Source organism: Chelonia mydas, chromosome 2, assembly GCF_015237465.2.
Source record: "Chelonia mydas isolate rCheMyd1 chromosome 2, rCheMyd1.pri.v2, whole genome shotgun sequence".
Taxonomy (NCBI): Eukaryota; Metazoa; Chordata; order Testudines; family Cheloniidae; genus Chelonia; species Chelonia mydas.
This window is the reverse complement of record NC_057850.1, coordinates 51364786-51385584: the sequence shown is the minus strand read 5'-3', so window position 1 is coordinate 51385584 and position 20799 is coordinate 51364786. Positions and strand designations below refer to the sequence as shown.

The 20799-nt window shown below is 46.0% G+C and overlaps 1 long non-coding RNA gene across 1 annotated transcript; it reads right to left on the bottom strand.

Moving 5' to 3' along the window:
- Positions 1-17782: 17782 nt before the first annotated feature.
- Positions 17783-19794, bottom strand: LOC122464230. Its single transcript, XR_006288172.1, has 2 exons — positions 19686-19794; positions 17783-18504 (listed from the first exon to the last, which is right to left on the bottom strand). It is a non-coding gene; the product is annotated as an uncharacterized LOC122464230 (long non-coding RNA).
- Positions 19795-20799: the final 1005 nt, after the last annotated feature.

The following is a 20799-nucleotide window of genomic DNA, read 5'->3' as shown; positions in this document are numbered from 1 at the left end:
GTGTTGTATTGTCGAAAGGGAACCCCTAGATACTGAACCCGGCCCTTGTTGCTGCCAACTCTGACTGGCAGAAGGGTTACACATGCAAAAAAAAAAAAATCAAGACCTCAAATATGTATGTGAAATTCCCACTAATGCTAACAGGCGTTATACTCTCACAGCCAGATTTTCAGAATTGCTCAGCTGCCATTCAGACACCTAAATCAACAACCACAGGTTCAGTACAGCTCATGTAGGATGCTGAGCTCTGGTGAAAGTGTCCCACAGTGGCCCCATTTCTGTCTTTACACAAGTGAAACTCACACTGACTTCAGTGACAGGAGAGCAGGTCTAACTGCTCAATCTTTCTCCCACTTAAGTCAATGCAGAACACCCTTTGGCCCCAGGGTGCACTATCAGGCCCAACATGTGCAAGCAAGAGCGATCATGTAGGATGGAGTTTGATAACCAGGTACTGAATTCTTTGCTCATACTCCAATTTTTGATGCATATTATGTCTGAAATAAGTTTATCTTTACATTGCCAGTTAATTGCTACAAAGATCAAGCCAAACCTACAGCCCACCCTTGTCACCACCAGATTGCTGCATGCTTGGAACAGCTTGTTTGAAGGGAAGGTGGTATTTCTAAAAGGTGATGATTTCATTAGCTACTTCTAGCAGATAGATACACAGTGATAACTTTTTATATAATCTATCAGTCATTAATTTTCTTATAAATGTAACAGTATGCAAAGTAATAAGGACCCTCACTTGTGTTATAAAATGAACACTTACTGTTGGCTGATCTGCATACATCAGAGACCTTCATTTTTAAAAAAAAAAGTATAAATTAAAGAGTCAGAGCTGGGCGCTATGGGGACCTACACCTCAGTCAGGTGAGCTGGAAGTGTAGGGAGAGCATACGTGCTGAATCATTCCTTAGGCACTCCTATTGTGGCTGGGATACCTCCACTGATTTGCGGGGACGGGGGGGGGGGGAATTAATGGGAGCAAAGGGAAGGGGAAAGTTCCCTCTCCCCCACCCACTGTTTTATTTCCCCTCCCTGTGTGGCTAGCATTTCATGCAGTACTAGGAGGGAGCAGTCTCTGGGCTTGGAGGAGACATAGATTGTGACTTGCAGTGGGATTCTTAACATTTTTAGTCCGGCATGCAATTCTATACTAGCATGCACAATGGTGTATTCCATGTGATGTGATATCACACATATGATGTGTGTGAGGTCACACTGTGCGGAGGACATCCTTTTGTTCTCCAACATGGCATTCTCCATGCCCATTTGGAGGCCAGTCAAATCATCCTACAGGCATAGCTGGTCCTGGGGCATGGACTGCATGCCTTGCATACACAGATGGTACACCACTGGGGATTTGTCACTTGTGCACCTTCACTGATAAACAGTGAAGCTGAATGTGTGTCAAGTTAAACAAGTGAGATTTATTAAACACTGTGGACTGCTCTGTCCCTGTGGCTGAGTTGTTTCCAGCTTAACTCTTCCCATTCCCTCTTTAACTGGTGTCCCACCAATAGCAGTCCCTCCAGCAAACACTGGTCCTCCGACTCCAGTTCCACTGATAATATATCTTCCCTATTTTACAAACATTTGAATATAAACATTAGAAACAAATAACTGGTGCCCGGGCCCCAACCCTGTGGCTCTTCAGCCAAAGGTTGCTAGAATGTAGCTGAGCTGGAGTCTTGTCTTTATCACAAACTCATCTGGTTACATAATCTTTGAGATAGTTTGGTCTCCTCAACAGATGACCACACAAGGAATGACCTCTCTCTTTCTCTCTGCCACTAGTCTCCAAGTCTAGTGAACCCACTCTTTGTAGAGTCTTCTCTCCCTCTGTGGTGCTGGCCTCTAGATATTTCTGTCTCTCCCTTCTGTGGTGATCTCTGGAGGCTCATTCTGGGTCATACTGAATCATAAGTGTTTTCTGTTCCTTTGTATTGCATATCCCTTTTGCCTCATGTGACCAGAGAGCCACTGCACCCCTTGTGACTCCTTTAGTCCACGCCTTCTAGTCTCTCTCTTATGGCTGGATCCTAACAGGAATGCCTGTCTCCAGGGTCGGCAAGTCATTGGCTGACCTGTCATACTCAAGTACCTGCTTTCTCCAGCTGAGAGAAATCGTAGCTGGCCATCTCTTCTTGATGGTGTCCCCATCTTTCTTGCTGCAACAGGTCTCCCTTCATTGGTTGCAGGGTTTTGGTCCTTTGTCCCATCAGTGCCTTTTCTGGACTGTTCTGGCACCCCTCTGATAAGGTATTTTTGTGTGCCAAAAATGTTAACAAGGGGCTGAACCAGAAGAAACAGCCCTTTGCAACAGTCTCAGCTGATTCTACCTTACCTTTACTCTGTGGGTATGCCGGGGAAGAAGTGTGGTGGTCAAACTCCCATTCACATGCAAATTGCTTGAATTCTTCTGAGGGAAACTGGGGTCTGTTGTCAGTGAATATCAGGCAGGGCATTGACCTCCCAAAAATTTTAATAGGAGTCCCATGTATTCAAGTACTGCTTTTCACTGAGGGTAAATAAATCAGCTCTCACCTTTTCCCATGGTCAGCTCATGTGGTAAGAGTCTTTCTGCTGATGGCCATTACCCAACCCACAGGCATCACACCTTCTCTCAAGGAGTGGAGTTGTGTATTCATTCCCAGCCAGTAATGTATTCCTGAGGTCATCTAAGACAGCTATCAATGCCCAGCGTACGCCATGTATTTTTTGCATATATGTAAGGAGGCAGAGACGACAATCCTCTGTCCTTTAATAGGATTCCTTCCTGCACACTCAGCTCATCTTTAATTTGAAAATATGGTTCTGCTCCTACAGCACTTGGCAGTTGTCTTTTGGCCACTCTGCTAGTATTGGTCTCTTGACTGCCCGTAGTTGGCTGTCTGTAGTTTCTTTGATTTCCATCAGCTTTGCGCTTAAAACTGGGAGACAGTGCAGCATGTTAATGGATTCAATGTCCTGATCTTCCTTCCCTGAGCTCGCTTATGCTGGGTATATATGTTCTGCTCAGCGTGTTAGCGAACACGAGTAATAATTCTGGACAGTATCTGAGCTCTATCTGGCAGTGGTCCCAATTCAGATATTTTTTGGGAGGGGTATATTCTGGTTCCCCCTCAGTAAGACTCCTGTTCTGAACCCACTCGTCCTCTCACATTCCCGCAGGGACTCCAGGTCTCTCCCTGCTGGGGAATCTCCCTTATCTTTTACCCACACAGTGCCAGTGTTGCCAGGAGCTGACTTCTAGGCAGATGCTCCTGTTTCTGTACAGAGGGGAGGCCAGGTCCAATTTCAGCAGTGCTGTGACCATGCAGCTGGAGCAATGTTCCGGACTGTTCCAGCAGCAGCTGTACTGATTTAGTATGTATCACTTGCTTAAAAGTGGTCAGACCAGGCCCTCCCCCCAGCTCTGTAGCCCATGGAAATTTGAGCAAGTGCAAAAACCTGAGGGACGGGACATTTGTCCCCTTGGGCCTCCCTACTTGGTGCCACTGCAACTTGGTAGCAGTGGAGGTGCACTGACATGCACAGCAAGCTCTTTGGAGGTCTAAGAAGGGGCTTTGCCATGCCTGTCTCTATGAGTTTGTGGTCTGATTGCACTATTACTGTGTGTGCACTCCAACTACCACAGCCAGAAGCTCTTTTTCTTTTTGGGGTGTACCCTTGTTCAGTCTGTGACAGGGCTTTGATAGCATTAGCAAGCAGCTGCTCCTGTAAAAGGGCTGCACCCAATTGTTTCTCTGATGCATCATGCTGGAATGTCAGTAGCTCTCTCGGTTGGTAGTACTTCAGGACAGGGGCATCAGTTATTTATTTCAGCATGTCAAATGCTTGCTGTTGGGGATCTGCCCAGTCCCACTCAACATCCTTCTTCCATGAGCTGATGTATGGGTTTGGCTACCGCAACCAGATGTGGACAGAACTTGGACAGAAAATTAATCATTCCTATGAAGTGCTGCACCCCTTTCATATCCACTGGAGCTGGCATGTCTCTGACTGCCTTGTGTGACATTCCAGGGTACAATCCAGACTAATGAGCAGCTGGGTTACCCCTTCCCTGCAACTTTGGGTGCCTTACAATGCCTTGCTGAACTAGCTTCTACCCGTGCTGCTCACAAACAGCCTTCCAGCATGCAAACCACACCTTGAATGTCTGTGTGTAACTGTTCCCTGCCAGCCACACTTGGGTTACACTCTGTAAGGGACTGGGGCGTCAGTAGTTTGGCCTAGCAGTCACGGCTGGGCTGGGGTATTCACATCAGGGACAGTAGTCGGTGAGCAGGGGTCAGAGATACTTGTGGAAGCAGCTGCTCCAGGAAGGCGATCTGATGCTGGACAGATGTTTAGACACGGGGCATGCAGCAGAAGCCTCAAGAAAGCAGATGAAGTGCCACACACTATCCTGTCCTGAATCTGTCAAGGTCCTAAAATTGCATGTGGCAGCCATTGTGTGTAAGGCTGTAACATAGGGGTCTATCCCCTCCCCTGTGGTTTGGTCTCTAGTGACAAACCGGTGTTACCCCACAGTTTTGTTCTGCTTTGGGGAGCAATAGGTCCCCAGGACCCCTCGGATTGCTGTAAGGCTTGTGGCAGTGTCGAGCTTCAGAAGGGTGCAGATCTCTCTGCCTTCTTCCCCGGTAAGATAAAATAACAGTTTTACTTTCCTTCTGTTGTTGTCCTCCTACATGGCCAGGTCTGTGTACAGCTCGAACTCCTCCTTCCACATGATCCTTTTGTAACCCTTCTGCCCGTCAGAGTTGGCAGCAACAAGGGCCGGGTTCAATATCTAGGGGATCCATTCCAATAGCACAATGCAAACCAGCTCGAGCCCCCACCCAGTGACCTGGGACAAATATATACCACCCCCGCTGGGCGCCTCCAAGAGGCAGTACTTCCCCTCTCGCAAGCATATAGTCTGAGTGTAGCAAAAAGCCTTTTAATAACAGAGAGAAACAATGTGGCATTATGTTGGGGAAACACCACCAACAGGATTCATAACACAACCCATGAGCAAAAAACCCTCCCCAAGCAAATTGGGGCATGCCCTTTCCCTTTGGTTCTTGAGTCCAGCAACCCCAAATCACCCAAAGTCCCAAAAGTCCAATGACCCAAAAGTCTCTGTCCCTGGTCAGGGCAGCCCCAGAGTTCAAAAGTTTATCTACAGAGCTTTACCTCCCAACCTGGGTGGAGACGGGGGCGGAGGTAAGAGGCACCTTACATGATCTGAAGCTGACCACCCCACAGCTCCATAGGCCTTCGCTCCGCTCCGCCAGCTGCCCCATGAACTGCTTCGCTCAGCTCCACTCTGCGGCCCACACGCAGCTCCCGCCGCCCAGCCAATCCACGAACTGCTCCGCGTCCCACCAGCCGCTCCCGCTGTCCTATGAACTGCTCCACCAGCCTGTCCACAAGGCACTCCAGCCGTCCCACAAACTGCTCCACAACATATCTTCAGGCTCCCCCACTACTTAACACAACGCTCAGTGATTTCAGCTCTTAGTCAGTTCAGCTCTTTGGTGAATTCAGCTTGTAGTAGGGGAGCCTCAGTGCTGGTGCACTATTAGCCCAAAGTGAGCTCAGCAGCCTGTAACTAGATTTCTAATGAAATCAAAATTAGCTCTGATATTCCACAGTGGAGAGAGGAGGAAGTGCAATTAGCATGTAAGTCCCTCACCAAGGGGCCCATGCCACCAAGTATTAATACTTGTCCCCAGCCTCTCTCAATTCACAGAGTTTTGGAACCCATGACCCTTGCCTAGCGAGTGCTACTTAGTTGATGGTGAGTCCCTCCATCATAACAAAAGGCCAAGTACAGTTCCAAGCACAGTTCCCATAATCAGGGTAGTAACAATTTATTCCTCCTGCCCCAATAACAGAGAGACTGGGGATCCCACAGCAGCCAAAGTGACCATTTGGGCAGCTATGGCCTCATTCTAGGCAGCGTGGGTGTGCCTATGCAAATGAGATCGGCCCCTGAAGTTCTTTTCCACAACTTGCCACACCTCACCACCAGATGTCAGGGTGGAGCTCATCCTGACACTGCTTACACTTTGCTGAGGTAAAATTGTGTCTGTAAAATCCAGGGCGGTGCGGTGGGGGAGGGCCATCAGACCGAGTTCCGGGCCTCACGCAGCTAGCTGCTGCTCTGCAGAGAACTCACAGCTCAGACGCTACCACCGTGCTTCATTTGCAAAGAGTGAAGCTGAGTGCAGGTTAAGGCGAACAAGTGGAACTTTATTAAACCCTGTGCACTGCTCTGTCCATGTGTCTGAGTTGCTTCATCCCAGCTCCACATATTCCCTGTTCCACTGACATCCCATCAATAACAGTCTCTATAGGGAACATGGGCCCTCTACCTCCAGTTCCACTGACCAAGATAGACACATTAGGGCCAGTCACACGCTGGCCCTAGAGGATTTACCACTAAGTCCCTTACTGTTTGACTGACACCTACAGGATAGGTAGAATACAGAGCATAAAAACACCTCTGTGGTCTGATTAGTGGGCTAAATTCATTCCTGTTATAAACATAATATATTAGTGGTGTTACACTTGGGATGAATTTCTAAGAGTTGGTTACTTTATCTTGCCAAAGTGCAAGGGCTATATCAGGGGAGTTTTTTGTAATGAGGGAAACTCTGAAGTCAGTGTGTTAAGGGGTCAGTTAAAATAAAAACAAAAAAATGGGAAAACAGGTTGGAAGCCATAAGGGCATAGTGGCTCAATGTCCCATTTGGTCCCCACAGTCAACTGGGTTCCCGTGGCGTAGTCTGGGTGTTTGGCCTTGGCAGTCTGGAGTCCCATCAGCTTCTCAGCAGGAGCCTGCAGCACATGGCTGTTCTTCTCCTCAGCCAGCCCAGACTGAGCTAAGCTGCTTCCTTTTATATGCTCCCTTCACTAGGAGCACGCCCAGCAAGGGTGAGGGTGCCTGGCCTGTTGGGCCCAAAGCAGTTTGTTAACCCCTGTATTGCTCGTGTATTGTTGATGCACCCCATCACACAGTGAAACAAAGGCTGAATTATGTCACGAATTGAATCAAAGACTAAAATGATCCGTTTCTTTGGATACTTATTAGTATGTAGGCAGGATTTGTCAAAATTGCTATTGGCAAGGCAATTATTGGCATTGGGACCTCTGAACCCAAGACTGCTTATAAACAAATTGATTATCTAGAATGTATAGCAGTTGCGGCCATATTTTTTTAAAAGTTTAAATTTTGTCTAGGTTTTAAAAAAAAATTTTTTTTTAAATCATAGTACCGAATCCTGAGACCTTAACTTCACCTGGAAGTTTTGCAGAGTAAAAACATCAGGATTTCGTCCACAAATAGTAATTTTTAGGCCAAGTTATTTAGAAAATGTTGGGCCAGAAGTCCCTGAAGAACTCCAATACTGTACTTTTATAGAGCCTGATCCTGAAAGCATTACTCCCGTGAGCAGCCCCAAGGCACCTTGCAGCCCCAAATGGAAGAGGGCTCTCAAGTGGAACCTGTGGCCTGATAACCAATAGCAAGCACTGTTGAATGCCACATGCCGGCATTGAACAAACAAGACCACTCCCACCTGTTCAGTAACTTACCTTTATTTTCTTGTGTGTCCCCAGGTGTCTACTGAATGTCACATTCAGATGAACTGCATCTCCAGCAAATCCACTGCCAACTTAGGCAGAGCATATTTCTATGCAAGGCATCCTCCAGAAGCTGCAGAGGTAGAAAGCCACCCTCTTGGCTACTCTCCAAGGCATCAAAAGCAAGTTGAGTCTTAAATCTTCACTCAGGTCAATGACACACAAGACAAATACGCACTAGGATTATCTGAGTGCCTCATCCCATATCTGACATATTAGAAGTCTTGCAATTCAGCTGACAACGTGAGAACCTGGGGGCAGAGTAATCACTGGCTGACGGAACTGCAGCACGGTGTGCTACAGATATCTCAGCTGTTGCTTCACAGTGGTGCTTGTTGACACCATAGCTGGACTTGCATGTCCATAAGCAGCTTGCCCTCTTGAGCCAGTTCCAGCACTAACATGCTGATTATAGCTGGCGTGGTCACTCCCCACGTCTCTGCTGTGGTTCTCAGCTGTATCTGGATTTCTGGCCACTGAAGCGCCGGTTGTGAGATTTAATTTAGACACAGTATGAGTCTGGTACAATAGGAACCAGGTTTCCAGTGAACTCCAGTCATAGTCTTTTCCAAGTCTAGTCACATGAATGGTAATTAAATCTTTATTAAACATTCTTGGTTAAATTTAAAGTGTAACATGTCTCTTGTTTTTAAAAGGATAAGAGCCAGCTCTGCTCTCAGTCTGGATTTATGCAGGAGCAAAATCTGTCCCATAAATATTTAAAGAAACAAGATGCATACAGACATTTTTGTTCCCATTGCCATGTATTTTGCCATATTTGCTATATGAAAGTGCCATTATGGATTCAGCTATATTTTCCCCTCGAGGCCATAGCCACAGTAATATTATGTTTGATGTAAATAGGTTGTGATGACTGAACTTTTTACTCCAGGAAGCACATTGCTGGGAACATGTTGCTCACTCCTCCAGTCCTGTAAAGGGATGACTCATACCTGACGACTGTCACTGATCTCATCTGCCTTACCTCAAACCCCACAATTTATGTGCAGTTCTATTTTGAATAAGATGTGCATGAATATGGCTTCAGTCTCTCTCTGTGCAGCTTTATTGTCACAGACGAATTTTTATCCTTCTCTGATATTTTTAGTGAACTGATGCTTATTTCTTGTCTCACTGCTGTCAGGTCCATTTTCATGAACATAACAAAAGGGTAAGTGCATCTTTGAGCAGTTGAATTTGGTATTTTCAGAGCTACTCTTGGAACACTTCCAAGACACAAATGGCCAAATGTAGCTCTGGTGGAACTTCACTGACTTAGAGTCTGAGCTCCTGGGGCGGGGCAGGGATGTTTTTTGTTCTAAATTTGTACAGCACCTACCAGAATGAGGTCCTGATCCATGACAGGGGCTACTAGGCCCAACCAGAATACAAATAATAACAGAGTTTTTCTGTATCAGACAAATCCCATCTCTTTAACAATGCAGTGTTCTAAAGTGAAACACTCTGTTTGGGATGAGGTCACTGTTCATCGCTTATAAACTTATTTTTATGATGGAGGGAAATATTTTGGATGCAAACTTGTGACCCAGTAGGGTTGTCAACCCTCCCAGATTGACCAAAGTCTCCCGGAATTGTCCTCAATTTCCTGGTGACTATTAAAGGAAATCCGGGAGATTTTAATGGGCCAAAGTCTGGTCGCCAGCGCAGCAGGGCTAAGGCAGGCTGCCTACCTTCACACCTCAACCTTCTGCCCCAGGTCTGAGCCCCCTCGCACATCCAAACTCCCTCCCGGAGCCGGCACCACACACTCCCTCCTGCACCCCAACCCCCTGTCCCATGCTCAGCCTGGAGCCCCCTCCCATACTCCAAACCCCCTCCAATACCCCAACCTCCTGCCCCAGCCTGGTGAAAGTGAGAGAGGGTGGGGGAGAGCAAGTGACAAAGGGAGGGGGGATGGAGTGAGTGGAGGGTGGGGCCTCGGAGAAGGGGCAGGAAGGGGCGTGGCCTCAGAGGAAGAGGAGGGCCAAAGGCGTTTGGGTTTGTGCGATTAGATAGTTGGCAACCCTATGACCCAGCCAGCCTTGAACCTATGGTGCCTTTTCTCTGGTAGGATATTCAGACAGGTTTGAGGCTTAACACGGTATTGTCAACAGGGACTTAGGGATTCATAACTGAGTTTGAGATTTATTTTTTTACAATGTTTATAAAATGCCCAGCCTTAAACCATTCATAAGGATCCTAATGCAGACTATGATCCCTGCAACCCAACCCCCTCTTGGGGTCAAATCACCTCCGATACCCTCTCCTGTCTATGAGATTGGCCTGGATGCAGCTATGTGCCGGACTCCTGCCAGCCACTGCCATTTTGCTGCAGTATACGTGCTGCAGAGTTAATGTGCAGAGAAGCTGCAGTACCTCTCACTCTGCAGCACACACAGCATCGCAGGGCATGCAGCCACCACCACGCCAATCCCACAGGTAGGAGGCACTGGCTCAAATTCAGGGGAAGTCAGGTTGGAAAACTACTTGACCCTCCTGGGTTCGGGTCAGGTATTCTTGGGTCCAGTTCAGTGTTAAAAATTAGGCCCAAGCAAACCGCTAAGCTATTGTGTTAAATCTTCTTTGTTAAATGCCACCCTGTGCAATACTTCAGTGGAAATCACTGGACATGTTCATGGTGATAGTGAGTACATAATTATTGTGGCTCAGGGAGGGGTGTCACATCACCGCTATGGTACTGAACATTTGTATTAGTTACTGGTTGTTTTCATTTGTCTCTCATCTGTCTCAGCACTTACAGACTGTTTGAACATTTAAAATATTTGTTCTAAGGACATCACGTTGCTGCATGTACATAAAGTTTCTCGGGAATGCTCAAGGTATCACAGCCTGCTATGATCCATGGCTGATTATTTTCCAAGGAGAAGAGTTGAAGGAAGGTAGGGAAAGGGATGTATTAGGTTTGCTTGACATTGTTTTTAAATTTAAAGCATTATCTCTAAATTAAAACTCAAAGCCCTATGCCACCAAGACCAAACTGAGGATGATTGCTAGAGTAGGATGAATGTCAAACAAACATATCTTAATAGCATCTGGTTTTCATCTGCACTTTTATTGATCCAATCCCTGGCACCACGGAAGATACTCATGACTTTTGTCAATTCACAGACCAGATGGCATATTTTAGCACATATATTTAAATCCTAGTCCAAGTACTTTGTCATGTAGAAGGATGTTTTGCTCAGTGTGACTATGTTAGATGGAAAATGGTAAGCCTAACAACTATAGTTTGAGTATTAAAGGCCCAATTTTTCCTTAAATTAAGGGTTTTTTAAAATAAAAAGCACACATATTAACCAGTTTAAATATGAGAATTATAAAAAAATCTAATAAAAAGGAGCAATAAGTAATAGTGAATACACTTAATATGACTTCTGTACTTAGTACATACAATTAAAGAAAATAAGCGGTCAATATAGCCACAATTTTGGGTCATAAGCAATATATATGTAGCTTCACTGAAGTTTTATTTTCTATCTAGTGTAACTGGAAGTAATCTTTGAATTAAAAGAGGCAATTAAAAATTGATCGGCAATTTAGACTGGGAATAAACTAAATGGAAAACTCTATGGTCTAACTCCAAACTTCATCTAACATGTGAAAAAGCAAGTATTTCAACACTATAGAAAGAACTTGCAACGTCACAAAAAACAGTTTTATATTACAGAAAGTCAATCATATCTACCAGCACAACCTCAGTAGCAGGCAAGATGGCTGAAACAATCATTAAGAAGAGAATTATGAAACACCTAGATAAACGATATGATAGAGACAAAGCAGCACACTTCTAGAGGAGAATTTACAAACAACTTCCCCGCCCAAGCTATGAAATTTTTTTGAGAATGTCAACAAAACAGCAGATGCAGGAAAACCAATTCTTTGATTGATTTTATTTGGGCTTTCAAAAAAACCTTTTAAGAAGTCCCTCAAGAGACCATGAAGGAAGTTATGTTATCTTGGAGTAAGAAGTAAAGTTCTATGACAGATTGGAACAGGGGTGGGCAAACTATGGCCCAGGGGCTGCATCTGGACCTTCAAACATTTTAATCCAGCCCAGCAGGGTCCAGGGCTTGCCCCACTCCGGCACTCCAGCCAGGGAATGGGATCAGGGACTTGCCCTGCTCTGTGCAGCTCCTGGAAACAGCGGCATGTCCCACTTCTGACACCTACATGAAGGGCAGCCAGAGGGCTCCGCAAGCTGCCCCTGCCCCAAGCACCACCTCTGCAGCTCCCATTGGCTGGGAACTGCGGCCATTGGGAGCTGCAGGGGTAGCGCCTGCGGATGGGGTAGTGTGCAGAGCTGCCTGGCCATGCCTCTGCATAGGAGCCAGACGGGGGACATGTCACTGCTTCCGGGAGCTGCTTGAAGTAAGTGCCAGCCAGAGCCTACACCCTGACCCCCTCCTGTGCCCCAACCCCCTGCCCCAGCCCTGATCCCCCTCCCGCCCTCCAAACCCCTCGGTCCCAGCCCAGAGCACCCTCCTGCACCCCCAACCCCTCATCCCCAGACCCAACCCAGAGCCCACACCCCCAAATGGAGCCCACAGCCCTCTGCACCCCAACCTGGAGCCCCCTCCCACACCCTGAACTCCTCATTTCTAGCTCCACCCCAGAGCCCGCACCCCCAGCCAGAGCCCTCCCTCCCTCCCACACCCCGACCCCCAATTTCATGAGCATTCATGGCCTGCCATACAATTTCCATACCCAGATGTGACCATCAGGCGAAAAAGTTTGCCCACCCCTGGATTAGAAACTAACAGACAGAAAGGAGTAGGAGTAAGTGATCAGTTTGCAGCATGTCAAAAAGGTTAACAGTGAGGTGCTATGAGGTTCCTATGTTTTATATACTTATTAGTGATCTGTTAAATGCGGGGAGAACGATGAGATGGGAAAATTTTTCAAATGCCAAATTCGGTAGATTAGTCAACAGTAAAAGACTATCTCAGAATGGTTTAACAAAGCTAAGAGGATGGGATCATGGTGGTAGAGTGAAAGGAATAATTTGAGCTATTCCTTTAAAAACGGTCATTGAAATTGATTTAATGTTTTTGAAACATGTTATATAAGCAGTCTTGGAAACTGAACAACTCTCTCCATAGCACAGATGCATTGTATTTGCACTGTAAATTCTTCAGGGTAGGACAGTCTTTTTGTTCTGTTTATTCAGCACCTACCACAGTAAGACCCTGATCCAGGACAGGACACCTGCCCCCCCCACACACACACACTACTGCAATAACATGCAATAACAACAAGGAGTCCTTGTGGCACCTTAGAGACTTACAAATTTAAGCTTATGCCCAAATAAATTTGTTAGTCTCTAAGGTGCCACAAGGACTGCTTCTTGTTTTTGCTGATACAGACTAACGCGGCTACTACTCTGAAACCTGTCACTACTGCAAGAGACTATGTACGATTTACCTAAATTACCTTACCACTGCCTCAGTTTTGATCTGGAGGAGCCATTTCTAGAAGTGATATTAGTTCAGTCTCAGTACCCATTGATCCTTGGCTTCTCTGCTGAAAAAGTGAGCATATTTAACTTTTCTTTCATCCACGTTGTCTGTTCCCCTCCCACACACTTTATTAAATGGGTCTGAGGAAATATTTATTAGGTAATAACTTCATCTGAGGAATTTAGCCTCCTTTCTTCTGGTGCAGAATAACCATGAGTATAACATGGCTGAAACCAGTTCTTATTAAAAACACAAACAGGTAGTTGTGGAGAATGTTTTGCACTATTCACCCCGCTTTAACAGTGAGTCGCCTGTTTCAGTACAATGCAGCTTAGAGCATATGGGGCAAGATCAAACAGATTATTGCAGTCAAAAGTACTTATGATTTGCATTTATTGCTTAAGACTGCTGGAGTTATTTATCCAAGCAGCCAGAAGTGATATGGTATCCTTTTTACCTGACACTAGTCAGGAAAACCTGCTCTACAGAATCTTCACTAGAAATTTAAATTGCTGATTCAATCCATCAGGTTTCAGCCAAAAACAAGAGCTTACTCCCCTGCCACCAGCTCACTTATCTACGACTAAGAACAACAACTGCCTGGTCATCAGACAGGAAGCACAATCGGCCTGACTTCTTCCCAGAAGGTCATATTTTGAAAGCAAGGAGTGAACAGCAGTGTGTACCTTAAAACCCAATATGCATATGAAAATCAGGTATGCTGTTTACACGTAGAAGGTTAGGCAGCATATTGGAGACTTGTGCACATTTAAATACGCCTCGCTTTGAAAACTGGTCCAGCATTTCAAAAACTTGTATGAAATACACAGCTACAGTGTTACCAACTCATGATTTTAATCACAAGTGTTACTGTACTTGAAGTTTTAGCTTAAAGCTAAGCTAAGCGATTAGATGAAAAACCTCAGCTTTCAATAAAAATAATAAAAAATCCTCACCCTCCTGGTGCTAGAGAAGAGTTTGAAAATGTGGCCCAAATGCAGCCCAAGGCTCAAAAACACAGAGCAAATGCATCCCAAACCCAGTATTCTCTCCTTGTATTTTCTAAGCCAAATTAATGATTGGGGGGGTGGAGGTGACTCATTATTTTTGAGCATTTGAGGTTGCCAATACTGTAACTAACAAGACTTTCAAATCAAACAAATACAACTGCCAAGTCTGTCCTTACTGTGAAACTTACGCAAGGGATCATCTTTGTGTACACACCTGTTTTGAGACTATCCCAAACATATCCAATAAATTCTGTTCTTCTGTTATTACTGGAAGGCCACCTCCGCTAAACAGTTCCTTACAAGTCCCCTGAGTGGTCATTTAAGACCCGTTTCATAGTTCTGCATCAAGTATAGTTTGCATCAGATTATTTATATGTAAGGCTATGTTTTAGTCACAGATATTTTTAGTAAAAGTCGTGGACAGGTCACAGGCTGTAAACAAAAATTCACCGCCTGTGACCTGTCTATGACTTGTACTATATACCCCTAACTAAAACCTAGGCCGGGGAGGGGGGGGGGCCTGCAAGTGCTGGTGGGGGGAGGCATGGCCTAGGACCCCCGCTGGTGCTGGGGAGGAGGCAGGTAGTTACGCACAGCCCAGGACCTCTGATGGAGCTGGGGGGGGTTGGTGGGGCTGGCAGGCTCCCTACTGGGCTCCCTGCTTGCAACTCCCCGGAAGTGGCTGGCATGTCCCTGCAGCTCCTAGGGGGAGGGAAGGCCAGGGGGGCTCCAAGCACTGCCCCCGCCATGAGTGCCAGTTCCGCAGTTCCCATTGGCCAGGAACCACAGTCAATGGGAGCTACAGGGGTGGTGCCTGCAGGCAGGGGCAGCGCGCAGAGCCCCCTGGCCCCTCTGCCTAGGAGCTGCAGGGACATGCTGGCTGCTTCCAGGAAGTCTCCCTGAGGTAAGTACCGCCCCACACCCTAACCCCCTGCCGCAGCTTTGAGCCCCCTCCCACACCCAAACTGCTGCTACTGGCCCGGGGGCTGCCTGAGCTGCTTGGGCAGCCCCAGAGCCAGCCACATGGGCCATTGCAGCAGTCACGGGGAGGTCACAGAAAGTCACAGAATCTGTGTCTTCCGCGACCTCCATGACAGAAACGCAGCCTTACTTATATGTATCTTACATAATGAAGGTGGAGCAAAATTCAGATTAATTAGATTGTTTGTGCACAAAATATGACAATTTGCAAAGCAATGAAACCCTTACTCAGCTCCAAACAAAACTACAAAGTCAGAGTCAAAAGACCTCAAGCACTAATTAGCAGAAAAGCAACTCTAAAAGCACACACCAGCCACTAGTACTTTATTCTATATAAGGCTTCTCCTAAAGATTTGTTTGCTTTCTGCAGAACACATGCTCTGCCAGAGGTCTCCTCCCATTTTCCTTATATTCACAATGAAGTCTAATGAGTCATACCTGCCTCAGTAAGTCAGCAGTAGTTAGAACCTTGCAGGACGCTGCACATTAACACCTGCTAACTGAAAGAGGGAAGAATCCTGCCACTCTAGCCCAGATCCTCAAAAGGTACTGCGGCTCCTAACTTCCATTATTTCAAATACCTCTAAATACTTTGAGGATCTAGGCCATTGTTACACCATGGATAAAAGATAAAAGATAATTACAGCAGATACATTGAATGTCTAGTTGGCAGCTGGTGTCAAGTGGAGTGCCCCAGGGGTCGGTCCTGGGGCCGGTTTTGTTCAATATCTTCATAAATGATCTGGAGGATGGTGTGGATTGCACTCTCAGCAAATTTGCGGATGATACTAAACTGGGAGGAGTGGTAGATACGCTGGAGGGGAGGGATAGGATACAGAAGGACCTAGACAAATTGGAGGATTGGGCCAAAAGAAATCTGATGAAGTTCAATAAGGATAAGTGCAGGGTCCTGCACTTAGGACGGAAGAATCCAATGCACCGCTACAGACTAGGGACCGAATGGCTAGGCAGCAGTTCTGCGGAAAAGGACCTACGGGTGACAGTGGACGAGAAGCTGGATATGAGTCAGCAGTGTGCCCTTGTTGCCAAGAAGGCCAATGGCATTTTGGGATGTATAAGTAGGGGCATAGCGAGCAGATCGAGGGACGTGATCGTTCCCCTCTATTCGACACTGGTGAGGCCTCATCTGGAGTACTGTGTCCAGTTTTGGGCCCCACACTACAAGAAGGATGTGGATAAATTGGAGAGAGTCCAGCGAAGGGCAACAAAAATGATTAGGGGTCTAGAGCACATGACTTATGAGGAGAGGCTGAGGGAGCTGGGATTGTTTAGTCTGCAGAAGAGAAGAATGAGGGGGGATTTGATAGCTGCTTTCAACTACCTGAAAGGGGGTTCCAAAGAGGATGGCTCTAGACTGTTCTCAATGGTAGCAGATGACAGAACGAGGAGTAATGGTCTCAAGTTGCAATGGGGGAGGTTTAGATTGGATATTAGGAAAAACTTTTTCACTAAGAGGGTGGTGAAACACTGGAATGCGTTACCTAGGGAGGTGGTAGAATCTCCTTCCTTAGAGGTTTTTAAGGTCAGGCTTGACAAAGCCCTGGCTGGGATGATTTAACTGGGAATTGGTCCTGCTTCGAGCAGGGGGTTGGACTAGATGACCTTCTGGGGTCCCTTCCAACCCTGATATTCTATGATTCTATGAACTGGTGTAACCTTACCCTTCCATCTCTTAAATGAGCATAGCTCAAGGCTGAACAAATGAAGCTGGAAGCAGCTACAGACTCCCACACTGACTTGTCTCAGCCACAAAGGGGACAATATAGGAAGTGAATCAAGTCTTTGAACTTTCTGATTATGGTGAGTCCTGAATTTAAAAACCAATGACATTCAAACACAGAAGACAAATGGCCCACCTTGATTATCATACACATTGTAAAGAGAGTGGTCACTTTGGATGGGCTATTACCAGCAGGAGAGTGAGTTTGTGTGTGTGGGGGGGGGGGGGGCGGAGGGTGAGAAAACCTGGATTTGTGCTGGAAATGGCCCAACTTGATTATCATACACATTGTAAGGAGAGTGATCACTTTAGATAAGCTATTACCAGCAGGAGAGTGGGATGGGAGGAGGTATTGTTTCATGGTTTCTGTGTATATAATGTCTTCTGCAGTTTCCACAGTATGCATCCGATGAAGTGAGCTGTAGCTCACGAAAGCTTATGCTCAAATAAATTGGTTAGTCTCTAAGGTGCCACAAGTACTCCTTTTTCTTTTTGCGAATACAGACTAACACAGCTGTTACTCTGAAACACAGAAGAATTTCTCTCTTTAGGTTGTTTACAATTAATTGAAAAAAAGAAAAAGTAAGCAATACAGGAGCACTATCAACCATATGAGGCCGAGACTTTTACTTTCTTTAAGCAGATGGGAAGATGACAATTCCCTAAGTCTGCTTTTTTCACTTGATTGTTGTAGGCAGATATACCGAATTTTTTGGAAAGGCCTACCCTGTTCACACATAGAATTGAGTTTGACAGCCACATCTTAGTCTCCTGTAGGTAAATTCCCAGTGCTATTGTAACCTATGAGTGGGCAAGAGTTTACTTTACTGCCCCTCTCCTGGTGCTCTAACACACCTTCTATAGTAAAGCACATGGAGACCCAGAATTCAGTCATTGAGGATATTCAGCAAGGATTGCACAGGATCAAGCTGTCCATAAGCAAGTCCAAAAGGAATTAACTTAATTTTAAATATCAACTTTACAAAAGATAAACAAACTAATAGCTTAATTTCAGCTACAAAAGGCTACTTCACAATACACATAAATTGTCTTCACGTATACACAAACAAAAGAAACAAATTGAATCTAAACAAGTCAGTCCCCATTCAAACACAGTGAGAAGCAACTCAGAGTTCCAAAAGCATAGCCTGAGTTCACCTTAGTCTCACTTAGGCCATATCTATACTTATGGCTAGATAGGCTCTGCTGGGATTGATGCAGCGGCGTCGATTTAGCTGGTCTGGTGAAGACTCGTTAAGTCAATGGCAGAGCACACTCCCCTTGACTTCTGTACTCCAGCTCCCCGAGAAGCATAAGATAAGTTGGTGGGAGAGCGTCTCCCGTCAACACAGCATGGTGTAGACACCACTGTAAGTCGACCTAAGTTATGTCAACTTCTGTTATGTAACTGATGTAGCATGTCATAGGTCAAATTACAGCTGTAGTGTAAACCAGAGTCTTTGTTCATCCACTCTATGCAGTCTGCTGAGTCAGAAGCACGACAGTAATATCTTCCCTCCTCTTGCCTGCAAAAGTCTCCAACCAGAATCCAGGCAGACTTTCTTCTCCTCGGCTGACTAGCTCATTGAGTGATTCCCCAGCTGAGCAAACTGCTTAACCAACCAATCAGTATTAGTTATATAAGTGAAAAGCCCTGTTAAAAGAAAAAATACAAATCTGAAAATAGCGCAATATAAATTACGCTTTTTCCACCATCACATTTAAACAAAAAAAGAGTTGGTGAACCAGACTGGCAATTTGACTAAAATCAAATAACGTTCAAGATATACAATTAAAATGAAAAAACATTTTCCCTCCCAATTTCCATTTTCTATTACTAACACTCACAGGTGCCAACTTTAAAATGTGCCAGGGGGTACTCGACCCCGGGCTCTGCCCCAGGCCCCGCCCCCACTCCACCCCCTGCCCCAAAGCCCTACGCCTGCCCTGCCTTTTACTGCTCCCGCTCCACCTCTTACTGCCCAGTTCCACCCATCTCCCAAGTGCGCTGCATCCTCTCCCCTGCCCCCCAGAGCCTCCTGAACACTGCGAAGCAGCAGTTCGCAGCAAGGGGGAGGCACAGGAAGGGAGGGGGAGGCGCAGATTCGCGGGGCCCACCAGCATGGGAGGCGCTGGGGGGGTGTGGGGGCAGCAGTGCAAGTATGGCGGCATGGTACAGTACGCCGTGCCAGCAAGATATTTATAGCCGATACAACGTACCAGAAAGACACCAGAAGAGCTGGCCACCCCACGCCAGCAGCTCCTCTGGCATGGCTGTACCGCCTCCAGCCCATTCACAGAGCTGCGTCTCCTCTGTCTGTACAGCAGCAGTCTCGCTGGAGGACAGGGCTGGGGGGGGGCAGGCACCGCTGGGTGGGGTACAGCCACCAGAGGAGCTGCCAGTGTTCTTCTCCTTTCGCTGCTGAGGTTCCAAAAAGTCTCCGGCGCAGCAGGAGGAGGACAGAGCCCCGACCCCACAGACCCCTGGTAACGTGGGACGGATCACAAGGAGGGGGCAGGGAGAGCGTGAGGCCCTCGTGCCCCCCTTAGCCGGTGCCTCCTCTCCCCCCGTACCAGTAAGAAATGGATTTTACTTGCACCACTGGGTGGGAGGGCACTCATGGGGGGCTGCCAGCACCCACCATTTTTTCCCCTGTGGGTGCTTCAGTCCCGGAGCACCTACGGAGTCGGCACCTATGCTAACACTGCCAGGGCTTCCCTGTTAGAAAGGTAACCGTATCACTATGCTGCTGCAAAATGCATCAGAGTTAGGAAAAAGCAGCTTGCTTTCTGTTCCTGGGACTAACTATCTCACAACTTACGCGTCTCACTTACCCTTTTGTAAAGCAAGCACTTTCTTTCTTTTCTCCTCAGGCCTCCTTCCTCAGCAGTCAACCAATTCCCTTGTGTAACCCTGCTTTATTGGCCAAACTGGACAGTCTCTGCGTAAAAGAATAAATGGACACAAATCAGACGTCAAGAATTATAACATTCAAAAACTTCAATCTCTCTGGTCACTCGATTACAGACCTAAAAGTCACAATATTACAACAAAAAAACTTCAAAAACAGACTCCAGTGAGAGACTGCTGAATTGGAATTAATTTGCAAACTGGACACCATTAAATTAGGCTTGAATAAAGACTGAGAGTGGATGTCATTACACAAAGTAAAACTATTTCCCCATGTTTATTTCCCCCCCACTGTTACTCTCACCTTCTTGTCAACTGCTGGAAATGGCCCACCTTGATTATCACGACAAAAGGGTTTTTTTTCTCTCCTGCTGGTAATAGCTCACCTTACCTGATCACTCTCATTACAGTGTGTATGGTAACACCCATTGTTTCATGTTCTCTGTGTATTTAAATCTCCCTACTGTATTTTCCACTGTATGCATCCGATGAAGTGAGCTGTAGCTCACGAAAGCTTAGGCTCAAATAAATTGGTTAGTCTCTAAGGTGCCACAAGTACTCCTTTTCTTTTTGCAGATACAGACTGACATGGCTGCTACTCTGAAACCCACTTTAATGAGCTCCCTAGTTAGCTGCTGCACTGCTTACTTTTGTTTGGGTTATCACAAGCTGTTTTTATTATATATCTATGTAAAAATGACTTGGCCTAGAACTCGTTTGTCTAACTGGGAAATGCCTTTCAATATTGAGTGAGGGATGGGTGTGGTACAGTTAGACAAACAAGAGTTCAAGGCCAAGTCATTTTTCAGATTTTATGAGCCAGAAAAAAAAAACTGAAAATTTTACCTGAAATTAACTTTTAAATTTTTTCTAAACACCATCAGTTAATATTGTTTTCTGATTTTTAATCAAACTACCCAGAAAAAATTCTTCCTTTGGATGAGATGCAACATGCAAAGTTTCAGAAGATTGGTTTCTTTGGGGGGGAAGAGTTAAAAAAGAAAATCAGGTTTATAATGGGAAATAGGTAGTTAAGCA